The sequence below is a fragment of the Lemur catta genome, chromosome 2 (assembly GCF_020740605.2).
Source record: "Lemur catta isolate mLemCat1 chromosome 2, mLemCat1.pri, whole genome shotgun sequence".
Classification (NCBI taxonomy): Eukaryota; Metazoa; Chordata; class Mammalia; order Primates; family Lemuridae; genus Lemur; species Lemur catta.
The window spans coordinates 22,931,470-22,949,124 of record NC_059129.1 but is presented as its reverse complement, the minus strand read 5'-3'; positions in this window follow the sequence as shown (position 1 = coordinate 22,949,124).

The following is a 17,655-nucleotide window of genomic DNA, read 5'->3' as shown; positions in this document are numbered from 1 at the left end:
TCTCCAGTTGCCAAGTATTTAGTCAATCATGCCTGTGTAATGAAGCCACCATAAAATCCCAAAAGGACAGGGTTCAGAGAACTTAGAGATTGCTGAACACGTGGAGGTGCCTGGAGGATGGAGTGCCTCGAGAGGGCACAGAACATACCTGGCCTTGTGTATCTCTCCGTCTGGCTGTTCATCTGTACCCGTCATAATGCCCTCAATGTGTTTCCCTGGCTTTTCTGAGCCATCTTAGCAAATTAACCAAACCTGAGGAGGGGGTCACGGAAACCCTGGTTTATAGCAAACCGATCAGAAGTCCAGGTGACAACCTGGGGCTTGCAATTGGCATCTGACGTGGGGGCCATTCTTGTGAGACAGAGCCCTTAAGCCGTGGGGTCTGACTCCAACTCCAGGTAGATAGTGTTAGAATTGAATTGAATTAGAGGACACTGGCTGGTGTCTGCGGGAGAATTGCTTGATGTGGGGAAAAAAAAAACCCACACATCTGGTGTCAGAAGTGTTGTGTTGAGTGTTGAGTGGTGTGGGAATAGGAAACACACTTTCTTTTTCTTTCTTTTTTTTTTTTTTTTGAGACAGAGTCTCACTCTGTTGCCGGGGCTAGAGTTCCACAGCACCAGCCTAGCTCACAGCAACCTCAAACTCCTGGGCTCAAGCAATCCTCCTGCCTCAGCGTCCTGAGTAGCTGGGACTACAGGCATGCACCACCATGCCCGGCTAATTTGTTTCTATAATATTTTTAGCTGTCCAGATCATTTCTTTCTATTTTTAGTAGAGATGGGGTCTCGCTCTTGCTCAGGCTGGTCTCGAACTCCTGACCTCGAGAGATCCTCCTGCCTCGGCCTCCCAGAATGCTAGGATTATAGGCGTGAGCCACCACGCCCGGCTGAAACACACATTCTTTTTTATCATATATACTGCGGAAAGCATTTACGCTTCACACTTCCCTCTTCCCCGTGTGACTCAGAAAGCCTGGGTGCCCCCTCCTTTGCCAGCAATGGGAGGTCCAAATCACACAAGCTCCTGTGAGCGCACACAAACCTTCTCCCCACCCACACCCCACACCCACCATAAAAGCTCCAAGCCAGTCTCCTTTCCCTCTCTCTCAAGGCATTTTTAGACCAGCTTAGGAGACCTGCCCTGCTCTCCCCAAAAAGCCTCATTGTGTGAATAAAAATCTCTCCATACCTTCTTGGGGGGTGTGTGTAACGTCATCAGTGCTGACATCCAAACTAAATTTCGAGGGGTGATCCATCCCACCTCTGGAGTGGCTACAATATCAGAGGACTCAAAATGCCTCATATGGCCCCTGGTAGAGAGACAGATACCAGATCCGGTTGGTAGGTGGATTCCTAGAGCAAATCAATCTCACAGTGGATCCAGCGGGTTCCTGTGTGCTCTTGTCTCTGGACACATAACTAGATGTACCCAGCAGCTAGCACACCTTCATATTGATTTGCTAACCTCTGGGGTAAAAGCCATTGTAGTAGGAAAGGCCATGTCAGACCCTATTAAACTACCCCCCCACCCCACCCAGCCAAGATGGCAAATCAGAAACTGTTACTGAATCCCCAGTGGAATGACAAGAGTTGCTGCTACCTGCTGAGAGGCAAAGGATGCAAGGACACTGGTGCCATCATTTCCCCTTTAATTTACCAGTCTGGCTCCTACAAAACCCAGAAGGACCATGATACCAGCTGCTCTGCTGAAAGTATATTTTTACTAGAGCAGATCAACGCAGCTTTGGGACTTATAAGACTATCAGGAAAACACATTCTTTCCTATCTCCAGCAGGAAGAGGGATCTAAAGCAGTTTCCATTTGTTTGAGCTGGATAACAGGACACCTTCACTGTCTTCCCCAAGGCCTTGTTAACTCTCCTGTTTCCTGTCTCAACACAGGCTAAAGGGACCTTGATTGTCCAAACATTACAAAAATATGATGATGGCCCACTATATTGAAAATGTTATCTTACACAAACCCAATGAGCAGAAAGTAGCAAGCACTCTGGGTGCCCTGGCAATATATTCGGAGAATGAGAGATAAATATCATAAATATTCAGGGACCTGTCACACCAGGACATCCCATCCCAAGTAAAGGACAAGTTATTACACATTATACCTCCTACACTTTTTTTTTTTTTTTTTGAGACAGAGTCTCACTTTGTTCCCCGGGCTAAAGTGAGAGCCGTGGCGTCAGCCTAGCTCACAGCAACCTCAAACTCCTGGGCTTAAGCGATCCTACTGCCTCAGCCTCCCAAGTAGCTGGGACTACAGGCATGCGCCACCATGCCCGGCTAATTTTTTCTCTATATATTTTTAGTTGTCCAGATAATTTTTTTATTTCTATTTTTTTAGTAGAGACGGAGTCTTGCTCAGGCTGGTCTCGAACTCCCCACCTCAAGCGATCCACCCGCCTCCGCCTCCCAGAGGGCTAGGATTACAGGCGTGAGCCACCACGCCCGGCCCCTCCTACTCTTAAGAAACAGGCTGAGGCCAGGTGCAGTGGCTCATGCCTGTAATCCTAGCACTCTGGGAGGCCGGGGCAGGTGGATAGTTTGAGCTCAGGAGTTTGAGTCTAGCCTGAGCAAGAGCGAGACCCCCATCTGTACTAAAAATAGAAAGAAATTAGCTGGACAACTAAAAATATATAGAAAAAATTAGCCGGGCATGGTGGCGCATGCCTGTAGTCCCAGCTGCTCTGGAGGCTGAGGCAGGAGGATTGCTTAAGCCCAGGAGTTTGAGGTTGCTGTGAGCTAGGCTGATGCCACGGCACTCTAGCCAGGGCAACAGGGTGAGACTCTGTCTCAAAAAAAAAAAAAAAGAAAAGAAAAGAAACAGGCTGAGCATTTGATAGGCCTCTAGATTTTGTTGATCTACCTCAAAATATATCACACCTGAGAACAGTGCTACTATTTTTTAGGTGATTCAGAAGGATGACATTTTTGAGTGCTGCCATCGTCAGGAGAGAGCTCTGCAGTGGGTTCTGATGTGCTCCAAATGGTCCTGCTGCCTCAGCCACATTTAGTGGTGTATCCCAAGGCGCTACATGTATCCGTGGAAGATCCATGGTGCTAGAGCTAACAGTGGTGTGTGGAGCCTCTGGCAAGCCCTGATAGAAAAGCTACAGCTAAAATACCTAGAATTCTACTAATAGAACAAAGCCTCACTCTTTGGCACATGCATGATTCAAATGCAGCTCTGTGCATGCCATAGGGCCCTAGGAGAGACAAGCACTTGACCATGGGGCATCAAGTGACAATGAGACTCCAGCTGCCATCATGTTTTTGCCAGACCCACCAAGTTATATTGCTGAGTGGGCAAAGCAGTAATCCATTATGTGATGGAAATGGCATGTTCTAGATAAGGCCTGAATTGGTCCAGAGGGCAAAAATAGGTTACATAAACAAAGAAACCCGGACCCCATGTCACCTACCTTCATTGAAACAATCCCTCTCCAACTCACAGCCATAGACTTTTGGGGGATTCTCTATAACCAGCCTATGAAGGGGGAAAACCCTAAGACTGGGTCACATATATGTCAGCTCACTGTATTAGTGCAATCTTGAAAAGGACTGAAGGTACATCGCTGTATCACTCAGGAGTGGCCCTGAAATAAAGTGGGGAAGGGACCTCCTTTAACCAAGCAGCATTTTGAACAGCACATTTGGCGGGCAGCTTGGTGTAACAGGAGAACTGACCCAAAGCAAAGATGTTCTTGGACTCCTGGGAAGTGGCAAATGGCTCGTCTGGTCAAGCGGGAGACTGCAAGAAGATTGGAAAGTTAGAAACACAGAGGTCCCTGGGAGAAGAAAGAGGGTGTATATTTGTGTGAACAAATCTTTGCATCTCACTAACACCTACCAGGGAGTATCATCGTAGAGACTCTGAATGACCATGTGGACAGGACAGGACGACTTGTCAGTGGGTGTCAGCCAGCCTCCGTGCTCAGCCACAGCAGTGCTTGCATAATGGGCCCACAGCAGTAGCAACAGGAATGGAAGCTACATGTGTGTCCAAGAGCACGGGAGCCATCACAGCCATCTAACTAAGCTGCTTACCCTCGGTGTGATACCGTCTCTCAAAAAGATCAAGCAATTACTTGCATAACTACTTTATCCCTACTGGAACTGACATGCATTCAAGATTTGGCTTTTCCTTTCCTGCCCTCCATGCCTAAGCCTGCATCACCAATCAAGGGCTCAGAGAGTCGGATACAACATCATGAGATCCCACATGCATTGCCTCAGACCAAGGATCAAAGGAGTATGACAATGGGCATGAGACCATGGAATCCCACATGTATCACACCACCTGAAAGCTGATGGCTGGATAAAATGTTGGAATGGCCTCTTAAAGACACAGCAAAGTCATCAGCTTGAAGATGACACCCTATGGGGTTGGAGTGCTGTTTTTCAAGGTATGGTATGTACAGGGAAACAATGTCCGATGTACAGGTCTGTGTTACTATCAGCAAAATCCATGAACCTCCACAGCAATTAGGCAAGAAAAAGAAATTAAAGACATACATATTGGAAATGAAGAAGTAAAATTATCTTTGTTCAAAACTGACATTATCCTGAGCTGGACGCAGTAGCTCACACCTATAATCCCAATGACTCAGGAGGCTGAGGTGGGAGAATTACTTGAGGCCAGGAGTTCGAGACCAGCCTGGACAACACAGTGAGACCAACCCCCATCTCTAAAAAAATAATAAAAATTAGCTGGGCGTGGTGTCACATGCCCACGATCCCAGCTACTCGGGAGGCTGAGACAGGAGAATTGCTTGAGCCCAGGAGTTTGAGGCTGCAATGAGCTATGAGCATATCACTGCACTCCAGCCTGGGTGACAGAATGAGAATCTGTCTTTAAAAAAAAAAAAAAGACAGGATCCTAACATATAAAAGCCTAATGAATTCACAAAAAAATTATTACAGCTATCTGATAAACAAATTCAGCAAAGTTGCAGGATACAGGATCAAAACACAAAAATGAGTTATCTTTCTATACAGTAGCAATGGACAATCTGAAAATGACATAAAGAAAAGAATTCCATTTACAATCACATCAAAAACAATAAAATATATAGAAATAAATTTAACCAAGGAGATACAAAACCACTTGTACATTGAAGACTACAAAACATTGCTCAAAGAAGACCTAAATAAATGGAAAGACATCTGTATTCATGGGTTAAAAGACTTAATATTGTCAGGATGGCAATGTTACCCAAAGCAACCCACCAATGAAATCCCAATGACCATTTTGTCAGAAATAGAAAAGCTGATGCTAATATGTATATAGAATTGCAAGAGGCCCCAAACAGCCAGAACAATCTTGAAAAAGAACAAAGTTAGAGGACTCCCATTTCCTTTTTCAAAACGTACTACAAAATTACACTAATCAATACAGTGTGGTCCTGGCATAAACATAGAAATGTAGATCAGTGCAACAGAATTGAGAATCTGGAAATGAACCCATACATCTATGGCCAATTGATTTTTGACAAGGGTGTCAAGACCATTCAACAGGGAACAAATGGTGCTTGAAAAACTGGATATGCACATGCAAAAGAAGGAGGTTGGATTCTTACCTCACAACATATACAAAATTAACTCAAAATGGGTCAAATACCTAAATATAAGAGTTAAAACTATAAAGGAGCATCTCTTCATGACCTTGGATTTAGCAATGGATTCTTAGCAGATGGCATCAACAGCACAAGCAACAACAGAAAATAATAAATTGGACTTCATCAAAATTAAAAACTTCAGGGCATCAAAGAAATCTACCAAAAAAGTGAAAAAACAACATATGAAATGTGAGAAAATATTTGCAAATTATATAAGTAATATAAAGGTTTTAACCAGAATTCTAAAGAACTCTTACAACTGAACAACAGAAAAGACAATCAACCCAATTAATAAATGGGCAAATGACTTGAATAGATATTTCTCCAAAGAAGATACACAAATAGCCAACAAACCCTTGAAAACATGTTCAACATCATTAGTCGTTAGGGAAATGCAAATCAAAACCACAATGAGACACTGTACACTCACTAGTATGGCCTTAATTTTTTTTTAAAAAAAGGAAAATAACAATTGTTGGCCAGGATGTGCAGAAATTGGAACCTTTGTACATTGCTGGTGGGGATGCAAAATGGTGCGGCTGCTTGTGGAAGACAGTTTGGCAATTTCTCAGAAAGTAAAACATAGAGTTTCTACTACATGACCCAGCAATTCTACTCCTAGATTTTATACGTGTGAGTGTGTATACACATACACATATATGTACACATACACACATATATATATCCCAAAGAATTTAAAACAGGTATTTAAAACAAATACTTACACAAAAATGTTCATAGCAGCACTATTCACAATAGCCAAAGGGTAGAAATAACCCAAATGTCCATAAGTGGATGAGAGAATAATAAATGTGGCACATACATAAAATGAAATATTATTCAGCCATAAAAAGGAATGAAATACTGACACATGCTACAACATGGATGCACCTGAAAAACATCACACTAAGTGAAAGAAGCCAGACACAAAGGTCACATGTTACATGATTGCGTTGCTATGAAACATCCAGAATTGGTAAATCCATAGAGACATACAGCAGACTGGGAGTTACCAGAGGAGGAGAGAATGGGGAGTGACTGCTTAATGGCACAGGGCTTCCTTTTGGGGTGATAAAAATGTCTTAGAACTAGGTAGTGCTGATGGTTGCACAAGATTGTAAGTGTACTCAATACCACTGAATTGAACACTTTAAAATGGTAAATGGTTAATTTTATGTTATGTGAATTTTACCTCATCTTTTAAAAAATGTAGTCGTCTGCGAACCAAGGGGTAGAAGCAGGAGTGGGCTCTTCTTTCCATTCCTCCCAGAGACCTGCTTGGGGAATCACTGAGGTTTCCTTTACAGACTAATGCACAATCTATTCTTAATGATCTATATTTACTGAAAATAATATATTATTAATACGACTTCACACCCACTAGGATGGCTATAATATGTTCAAATGTGAGATTTGCAGATTACTTTTATTATTAATTTCAAATTTTATCACATTAAGGTTGGAGAATATTGAATGATATTGGACCTTGGAAATTTATAAGGTTTCCTTCACAGACTAATGCATACCCTATTTTTAATGTTCTACATTTACTCAAAAATAATATGCTACCACTTCACACCCACTAGGATGTCTATATTCAAAAAGACAGACCATAACAAGTGTTGGCAAAGCTGTAGAAAAGTTGGAACCCTCATACACTGCTGATAGGAATGTAGAATGGTGCAGCCACTTTGTAAAGAGTATGGTAGCTCAAATAGGTTAAACATAAGAGTTACCATATGACCCAGCAATTCTACTCCTAGGTTAATACTCAACAGAAATGAAAATATATATCCACATGCAAGCCTGTGTACAAATGTTCATAGCAGTGATAGTCATAACAGCCAAAAGGTGGAAACAACCCAAATGTCCATCAACTGATGAATGGATAAATAAAATGTGGTGTAGCCATATAGTGGAATATTATTTAGCAATAAAATAAAATGAAGTACTGTTCCATGCTACAACATGAGTGAACCTTGAACACATAGTGCTGAGTGAAAGAAGCCCACAAAGAACCACATATTGTATGATTTCATTTATATAAAATGTTGAGAATAGGCAAATCTATAGAAACAGAAAGTAGATTAGTGGTTGCCTAGGTCTGGGTTGAGGGGATACAGGGACTTGGGGGGTGATGGCTAATGGTTGCAGGATTTCTTCATGGGGTAATGAAAATATTCTAAAGGGAATATATTTTCTGCACTTTTCAGGAGTGCAGAGTCCCCCTCCTCAACCCCACCTTTCTCTATATACATGTTTTCCAGTTTGTTGATCATGTGGTTCAAGTTTTTCATATCTCTAATAATATTTTGTCTGTTTGTTCTCTCATTTATGTGGAGAGGTGGGTTTAAAATCTCCAAATATAATTGTGAATTTACCTACTTCTCACGTTACTATTTTGAGTCTATGTTACGAGGTACATTTATCATTGTTATTTTTCCTAGAGTATTACATTTTTTTATTATTACTTGATCCTCTTTATGTTTAATAATGTGTGTTACCTTAAAGTCTATTTTTATATTAATGTATCTCTATCAGTTTTCTTTTGGTTAGTGTTTCCATAAAATACCTTTTCTATCCATTTACTTTCAGCCTTATATTTAAAGTGTGTCTCCTATTCACTGACTAGAGTTAAAGTTTTGTTTTTTTAATCCAATTAAACAATCTTTGTCTTTTTTTTTTTTGAGACAAGATCTCACTCTGTTGCCCAGGCTGGAGCGCAGTGGTACAATCATAGTTAACTGCAGCCTTGAAGCCTCCCAAGTAGCTGGAACTACAGGTGTGTACCACCATGCCTAATTTTTTAAAATTTTTTATGGAGACAGGGTTTCACTACGTTGCCTAGTCTGGTCTTGAACTCCTGGTGTCAAGCAATCCACCTGCCTTAGCCTCCTACAGTACAGTCATGAGCCACCCGTACCCAGAAAATCTTTGTTTCTTAATTGGAGAGAATTTGTTCTTGTATTTGAAGTTTAATCAATCATCTGACTTTTTACATTTAATCAATCTTTTTTTATTGATTTTTCTCCCTTTTTCCCTCATTTGGATTGGGTATTTTAATTATTCTTTTCCCTCTCTATTAATGTGTTATTACATATATTTTTATTATCTTTTAGTTGTTATCTTTGAGATTACAACATGTCATTGAATTACTAGAGCCTACTATGCATTTGTATTTTTATTTGTTCCCAAGACAGTGCCAGGACACTAGAACACTGTAATTCTACTTTCCCTGCCTCCTACTTGACCAGTAGAATGCAATAGAAGTAATATGCTGAGAATTCCAAGCTAAGACCTTAGGACTAGCAGCTTCTGCTTCCTTCCTCTTAGAATGCTTGCTTTTGGGATGCTCTCTCTTGGCATCCAACTGTTTTTTTCTAAGATGGTTCAACCCACAGAGAAGGCCACAGAGAAGACAGCCAAGGCTCTCTGGTTCATAGCTCTAGCTGAGCTCCCAGCCATCAGCCAGCACCAACTATGAGCCATGCAGATAAGCCATCTTAGTCATTTCAGTGCAGATGGTGCAGCCCCAGGTGATGCCATGAGGAGCAGAAGAACTGTCCAGCTGAGCCTAGTCAACCCACAGAATCATGAGAGGTAATAAAATGGTTTTTGTATTTTAAGCCACTATTACAATTTCAAAGCTGATTAGTTCCAATATCTTGTTTTTTATGGAAATGGTCTCTAGATTTGAGTCTTTCTGGTAGCATTATAAACCTCAGTAATTTTTAATAAATGTTTATTTTGATAGACTAGGTTCTCCACTGGCAACTAATATTGGCAAAGTTAAATGCAAATGAAACCTTAAGCCTCAAAAGTACTTGGAAATGTGTCCAATAACTTACTGCCACAAATATGTTGCAATATGTAAATGCTTAATTTTAGTCAACTTATCACTTTTAGTGCATCATACATCAATGCTCATCAATAGTACATTCCTTACTATGCTTATCATCAAATTCAATTGTAAATTTTATGTAACTGCAGTAGCTCACATACAACGAAGGTTATGATAGGGTTACAGCAAGCCTGACCTGAAGCAGGAGTGGGAAATTTCAGATAAATAAGAATGAATCAGACTTCATCAAGTGGTGAGTGGAAGAAAAATCTGAAAACCAGAGAAACATTTGGGAGGTCAGTCATTGCCTTGCAACAGCAACCACCTGGTTTAGTGGTGTGCTAATAAAAGCTTAACAATGGGCTCATTGGGGGGAAACCCTTGGGGTGTAGCATTTGCTGATTTCTAAGGTGTAAATGCTCCCACCACAGCTTATTTCGAGCTGCTAATGCAACATCATTGAACATACAGTTGAAAATAACTGGGCACAATGGGCTCTGCCTACTCCAGCACACCACTGACTGGGTGGTTCACTATAATATCTAAGAGGGTTCCAGGGGTAGTGAGGGCAGACCAGAATGCTGGGCTTGAGCAGCAAATGGAGACTGGGGAAGTGAAAGCGGCAAGCAGGGACTCCCTTTTTAAGAATATGTACTCCAAAGGGAGGATGGAATATAGAATAATAACTAGAGTGGGATCTAGAACTGACAAAGGGTGTGGTGTGTGTGTGTGTGTGTGTGTGTGTGTGTGTGTATAGAAGGGAAATAGTTTAAGACAAGAATATGTGTGGGGAAGATCCAACTGAAAGGGAAATTTTGAATATTTAGGAGACAGAGGACAGGTGCTGTATTAATAGGAAGGACCCTTTAGCAGAGAGAAGAGATAGATTTCAAAAGGAAGGTGAAGGTCCATCTCAAATAGAAGAAGAGGCACCTTCTCCTCAAAGCAGAAGGGTAGCGGGTAGTGGTGGGCCCATTTAGAAATCAGTAAATAGACAGAGATGGACATTTGAGGGAGTCTATGCAGAATGTCTCAATGTAACCTTTCAATTGATATGAATTCGATAATGGACGATTTAAGGAATTGCAGAGTGACCTTGAGATCCAGCTGACTGGGAGCCTGTGACTTGCAGTGACCTCAACCCACACTGCTGTGGGAGATTTCTCGGCAGCCCTGGGGAGGGGCAGAGGAGTTCCAGGCTTTTCTCGGGGCTGGATGTGTTCAGTTAGCAGATGTGCAAAGTCAGCCAGCGGCAGCCTCATACCTCTAGAAAGCCTCTGAAAAGCTGAATGGGCATCAAGACCAAGCAGCCTCTAGAACTCAGGACAGCTGCAGCTTGCAGCAGGCAGGGGTGGGGTAGGGAGAAGAGGAAGGAGGATATTTACGGGGGTAACCAGGGCATAAACCTAGTGGTTCAAAAACAAAGCCTGAAACAGCAGGAATAACTTGAGAATCCGGCAGAACAGGAGATTCCAAAATACCTCCTGTCGTGCTGGTAGAGTGCTGGGGCCAGCTCAAGAAAAGACTTTTAAATGTTTAAGAATTTTGCGAGCCAGTTGACATCAAGTTGGTAGGTTGAAATTGGCAGCGGTGGGAGCATTTACTCATGGAAATCATCAAACAATACAAACCATGGCTTTTTTTTTTTTTTGTCTTCTTCTTCTTCTTCTCCTGGAGAGCAGGTTGTGAAACATTTCCCAGCAAACCACTGTGTCCCGGTCAAAGTTGGCCCAGAAAAAGAGGAAGCATGAATCTGTCATAGGAAGGTCTGAAGCTGATTCTCACTGGAGGAGCCCCTGCCACCACCACATGTCTATCACAGCCAGGAAAAGCCCCAAATGCATCCAGCACGTGACAAGTGTGATTACATCTGTTCCTGGCACATGCTAGCTCCCGTGATATGCCAACCCATTAAGATTAAGAGTGAACATCCAGGCTGGGCGTAGTGGCTCACCCCTGTAATCCTAGCACTCTGGGAGGCCAAAGTGGGAAGATCGCTTAAAGTCAGGAGTTCAAGACCAGCCTGAGCAAGAGTGAGACTTCTTCTCTACTAAAAATAGAAAAATTAGCCAGGTGCAGTGGTGCACACCTATAGACCCAGCTACTCGGGAGGCTGAAGCAGGAGAATAACTTGAGCCCAGGACTTTGAGGTTGCTGTGAGCTATGACATTGCCACTGCACTCTGGCCTCAGTGACAGAGGGAGAACCTGTCTCAAAAAAAAAAAAAAAAAAAAAACAGGGAACATCCAGGAACTAATTAAACACAATGGAGGATACCACCTCTAGGGGAAACTCCAGAGACCTCTGGGAATAAAGACATGAAGAGTAAGCAGGGAAGAGTTTCTACTTGTACATCCCAGCCTTGGCCATTACTACACTTGGCCCATTCCTACCTCACAAGCCTGACGTTCATAATATTTAAGAAATCAGCCATCTGCTACAGCATTGACCTCAACCCTGAATGTACTTGGATTTGATAACTCAGTTCTGAGGCCTCTGGCTCAAATTCTTCCTCTGACCCTATAATTTTCTTATTGGTTTCATGGGCCATCTCTCACAAGAATCCTCTATGCTGGCCTTGAGGGAGAATACTCTTTTTGCTTAATTCTGGGCTGGCATCCCAGCCAGGCCATCTAGGCTCACCAAGAAAGACAGGGTATGGTGCTGTTGAAGGTGAGGCATTCAGCTGTTTGATGATGAATTTTTGGTTCCAGAGTTTAAGCTCCCCTTCTTGACAGCATTTTCAAATGTTCAAATGACGACTACCCTCAGTTTCCTAGGGCATCAGCTTACACCAGAAGATGGGAAAGCATAGGTTATATGAGCAATGAACATTTACTATTTTAAAAACTGAAATTTCTGGCAGAGTCCCCCCAGCAAGGCACGAAGCCTTTAGGAACCACATGATATGACTCAACAGGTAGAGAGGGAAGCTCTGATAAGAGCTGCCTTCCCTGGGTCCCCAGAAAGTGAGTGTGTCCTTAACCTATTGCTGAGAAACATCAAATCCCAAAACTTACTTGCTTAAAAATTAATTTATTATTTTTCATGATCTGTAGGTTGACCACACTGTTGTTCTATTTCATGTGGTGTCAGCCTGGATGGCTAGAAGGTCCAAAATGAGTCAACTCACATGGCTGGTAGGTGGTGCTCACTGGTGACTGAAAGTCGCATGGCTCTGGGATTTCCATGTGGCTGCTTGAGCTTCCTCACAGTATGACATCCAGGTTCCAACATCCTGCAGGAGGCAAAGGGGAAGCCGCAGATCTCTTAAGGCCCAGCCTTGGAAGTTAGACAGCATCACCTGTGCCACGTTCTGTCAGTCTAAACAGATCACAAAGCCAGCCTAGATTCAAGGAGAGAAGGAATATACTCCACCTCTTGATGGGAGAGCAGCAAGGTCACTTTGCAAAAGAACCTGTGTGAGGAGTTATTGCTACACCCATCTTTGGGGACACCATCTACCATGTGGGCTTGCTGTCTGGAAGGGAAGCCGTCCCCTGTGTGGTGGGACTAAGGGGCTTGAGCCAGGGGCTGGCCACAGAACAAAAGAACTACAACCTAACCTCCACTCAATTCACCGTCACTGCACACCCTTAAGTCCCATCTTCTGGACATTTGTGAAGCTCAGAGTCCTCTGTTCTCACACTATAAGAGACTTTGGAGCACTTAAGAGATTGGAAGACTAAACTTTGGTCCTGGGAAACCAACCTCCTACAAAGTCCACTCTGGGTACCTATATGAGTGGATGCTAGAGACAGGAACTCTGTGCTGGGGGTCCCAGTGACTCGGGGATTCTTACCCATTAGGTAAAATAATTTTGCTAGTTCCCTAGTGGTGGACATCTTGGTTGTTTCCAAAATGCCTTCATTTAAAGAAGAGCAGTAGAATTTCTGAGATGAGGCATAGGGTTAACATCAGTTATCAGTTAGGATCCCAATGGGAAACAGGTAGCCCAAGCAACACATTCAAGGAGGGTTTATATACTAAGAGACTATTTACAAAGATATGAGTGATGGTAACCACAGAAAAGGGGTAGTCACTCACAAGGGGTTGCTAAGAGCTGAGCTGTTACTGCCCCTAAACTCAAAGGGGCAAAGAGAGGGAGCAGCTGTTGGAAACTAGGACACAGAGTTATGTAGAGTCAGCAATCTTGACAGAAGTGATCTTTGGTTGAGGAGCTCAGTCAACACAAGGTGACCTCATGGGGAGAGACTGGGGGAGAAAATACCCCAACCCCTGCCAGTCTCCTTCTGTGGCTTCCCGCTGGCCAAACCCAACCAGAATCCAGAGGCCCAGGAGCCAAACGATGCAGTGGTGTTCCCAGGTTGGCCTTCCAGCACAGAGAACAAGGCAGAAAAGGGTTGAGAGTGGATCTAGAGGGACAAATGGTAGTTACACAGGATGTGCAACACATGAAAGATGCAAACACATACTCATAATTAAGCAGTTACATTAGATGAAATCCACACAAGGTTCCCAGAGTCCATGTATCAGTTATCTATTGCAGCATAACAAATCATTCCAAAACTTAGTGGCTTAAAACAATTATGACATATTTGATCATGGGTTGGCAATTCATGTTAGGCTTAGACAATTGATCTTCTACCCCATACATTCGTGGTCAGTGGGGGCTCCTTGGGCTTGATGGGCTCACACATATGTGGGTTGGTACTGGCTGCTGGCTGGGTATCTCTCTCTATGTGGTCTCTCATCCTACCGGGGGCTAGACCTGGCTTCTTAACTTGGTGGCAGAAATGAGCCAAGAGGGCAAAAGAAGCCTCTTAGAATTTAGCCCTGGAAGTAGCACGGTGGCCCTTCCACTGCATTCTACTGGTCAGAGCAAGTCCCAAGGCAAGCCCAGATTCCAGAGGAGGAAAAATAGACCCCCGCCCCTTTTGGGAGGCATGTTAAAGTCACACTGTAAATTACACAGACATGATTCATGCAGGAGGGGAGTTCTTATTGCAAAAACCAACTGCAGTTGTCACCATCTGCACAGCTGAGTCCACTCTTGAAGGAACGCTTGCAGACTCTAGCTCAGACCCCTGCGCAGTCCTGAACTTCTGCTCCAGCCAGCACCGATGGTATATGCCAGCTAGACCCAGAATGGAATGAAAATTATTCTCAGTTAATTGAAAAATTAAATTAAATTAAATTAAATTAAATTAAATTCATTAGAGGTTAATTTTTTTGCATTTAAATTTTTTCTTTCACAAAATGTGGGCCGGGCGCGGGGGCTCACACCTGTAATCCTAGCATTCTGGGAGGCCGAGGCAGGTGGATCATTTGAGCTCAGGAGTTCGAGTCCAGCCTGAGCAACAGCAAGACCCCGTCTCTACTAAAAATAGAAAGAAATTATATGGACAACTAAAAATACATATAGAAAAAATTAGCTGGGCATGGTGGCACATGCCTGTAGTGCCAGCTACTCCGGAGGCTGAGGCAGGAGGATTTCTTGAGCCCAGGAGTTTGAGGTTGCTGTGAGTGAAGCTGACGCCATGGCACTCTAGCCTAGGCAACAGAGTGAGACTCTGTCTCAAAAAAAAAAAACAAAAACAAAAACAATGTGGTATAGTATAATGGAATACATAAAAGCAGCAGTTCTCAAATGTTTTGGTCTCATGACCCCTTTAAACTCTCAAAATTTTTTGAAGACTCCAAAGTGCTACATATTTATCTTATTATGATTTAAAACTAAGACTTCTTTATATATTTAACAATTAATTCCTAAAAATAATAATTAACTCATTACAAAGTAACATAAATTTTTATTTTTATGGAAAATAACCATATTTCCCCCAAACAAAACAAAACGCATTCATGAAAAGAATGGCATTGTTTTGCATTTTTAAAAAATCTCTTTAATGTCAGGTTTAATAGAAAACAGCTGCATTCTCATATCTGCTTCTGCATTCAGTCTGTTGCAATATACAGTTTTGATTGAAGGTATGTAGAAATTATGGCCTCACACATAACTATGTGATTGGAAAAGGAAGGAGTGTTTTAACAGTCTTTTAAGATAATTGTGGATATTCTTCTTTGATATCTCAGGAAAACTTGGCAAGTGGTAGTTTCTTAAAGGTCAGTTGCAGTAAGTCAGCTGAAACCATACCAATATACCTTTTGTTCTTTGTTTCACTGATATCCATTGGTCTGTTTTGCATTTTTGAATGGATCTTCTACATGTACATGGTTTTGTACCATCAAGCATTGATCATTTGGAACATACTGGTTTACTGAGTTATGCAGCTAAGGGAAAAAACCCAACACTGTTTTTCCCTCTACTCACTCTTTACTTCTGACACCAAATGTGTGGGGTTTTTTCCAGACCAAGCGATTCTCCAGTTCTCTTTGGATACCATTTGGGTGCCTAACAATTCAATTGTGACGCTCTCTACCTGGAGTTAGCATCAGAACTCACAGGTTAAGGGCTCAGGTTAAATCCACCAGACTGCCCCCCACTTCAGATGACAATGGCAAGTGTGGCTGTCCCATACTTCTGGCTGACCAGCTATAAATTGGCAGCTCCTATGTCCCCCTCCTTGAGTTCAATAATTTGCCAGAATGGCTCACAGAACTCAGGGAAAGACTTTACTTACATTTACTGGTTTATTATAAAAGGACACAACTGTGGGAAGGCCAAATGGAAGAGATGCTTACAGTAAGGTATGGGGAAGGGGTCTGGAGCTTCCACGTCCCATCGGGTGCACCACCCACCCGGCAACTCGACACGTTTACCAACCCAGAAGCTCTCTGAACACCATCCTTTTTTGTTTTTTCGTTTTTGTTTTTGTTTTCGTTTTGACACAGGGTTAAGCTCTGCTGGCCAGGCTAGAGTACAATGGCATCATCATAGTTCACTGCAACCTCAAACTCCTGGGCTTAAGCAATCCTCCTGCCTTGGCCTCCCAAAGTGCTAGGATGACAGGTGTGAACCACCACCTGGCCTTTTCTGTTGTTTTTTTTTTTTTTTTTATGGAGGCTTCATTACCTGGACACGATTGCTTCAATCACTGGTCATTAGTGATTAACTCAACCTCCAGCCCTGTAATGACAGGGTTGGTTCCTCTGGCGATCAGCCCCCAACCTTAGCACCTTTCCAAAAGTCACCTTGCTCATATAAACCCAGGTGTGGTTGAAAGGGGCTTGTTATGAATAACAAAGGACACTTCTTTCACCTTAATCTCTCTGGAGCTGTTTCAAGAACCAGGGACAAAAACCAAATTTATGATGAAAGATGATCCTTTCACTCTTATCACTTAGAAAATTATGAGTGTTTTAGGAGCTCTGGCCAGGAGTGAAAACCAAAACACATATTTCTTATTATATCACAAGATCACCGCAGCTTTTTCAATGTTGACACATTTCATAAAATATCAGAAAATCACATTCATTACTATCACCACCCATCACATCGGAAAAGTTTTCAAGTAATAAGAAACTGTCAAGCTCACAGTGACGGATATAAATCTTCTAAAATTCTAATCTTCTCTTGAAAGCTCAAATGTTATCATTGGCAGCAAATGCACAGTTATTTCCCTTGAAGCGATAGTTTCACTTTGTTCAATTTTGAGAAAATGTCTGCGAAGCACCCAAGTCTGAATTATCACAGTTTGTCGGGCAGTCACTCTTTCAAGATGAAGCTCCGTAAAGAAAGTGGTCAGTCCGGCTCAAGACTTGAGCAATTGCACCAAGGCTTTTTCTCATGACAATCCTGTGCTCTGTGCATACTTTCCAGCCCATCATTCAGAGGATTGAAAAGATTCATATTCAAGGACCTAGATTTAATAAAATTAATACATTTTACAGCTTACTGAGGTATATTCTTAAATGAAATCAGAATTTTATTTTTCCTGCAGGTGGGTGACTCCAGGTGTAACTTGGTGCTATTGTCTTGATTAGTGCCAAGATACCAGCAGTTTTACCCATGGTTGCTTGTACACCATTAGTGAAAATGTCAACACGGTGAAAAATGAAAATAACATCCTAGCATTATGATAAAAATAGTTTTGACTTTATAGACTCCCCGAAGGGCTCTTGGGGACCCCCAGAATTCCACAGACCACACTTGGAGAATTAGTACTCTAAAACAATGAGAATGAATGACTTACAACTACATGCAGACATGCAGCGATGAATTCACAATCGAAATGTGGAGTGAAAGAAGCCAGGCACAA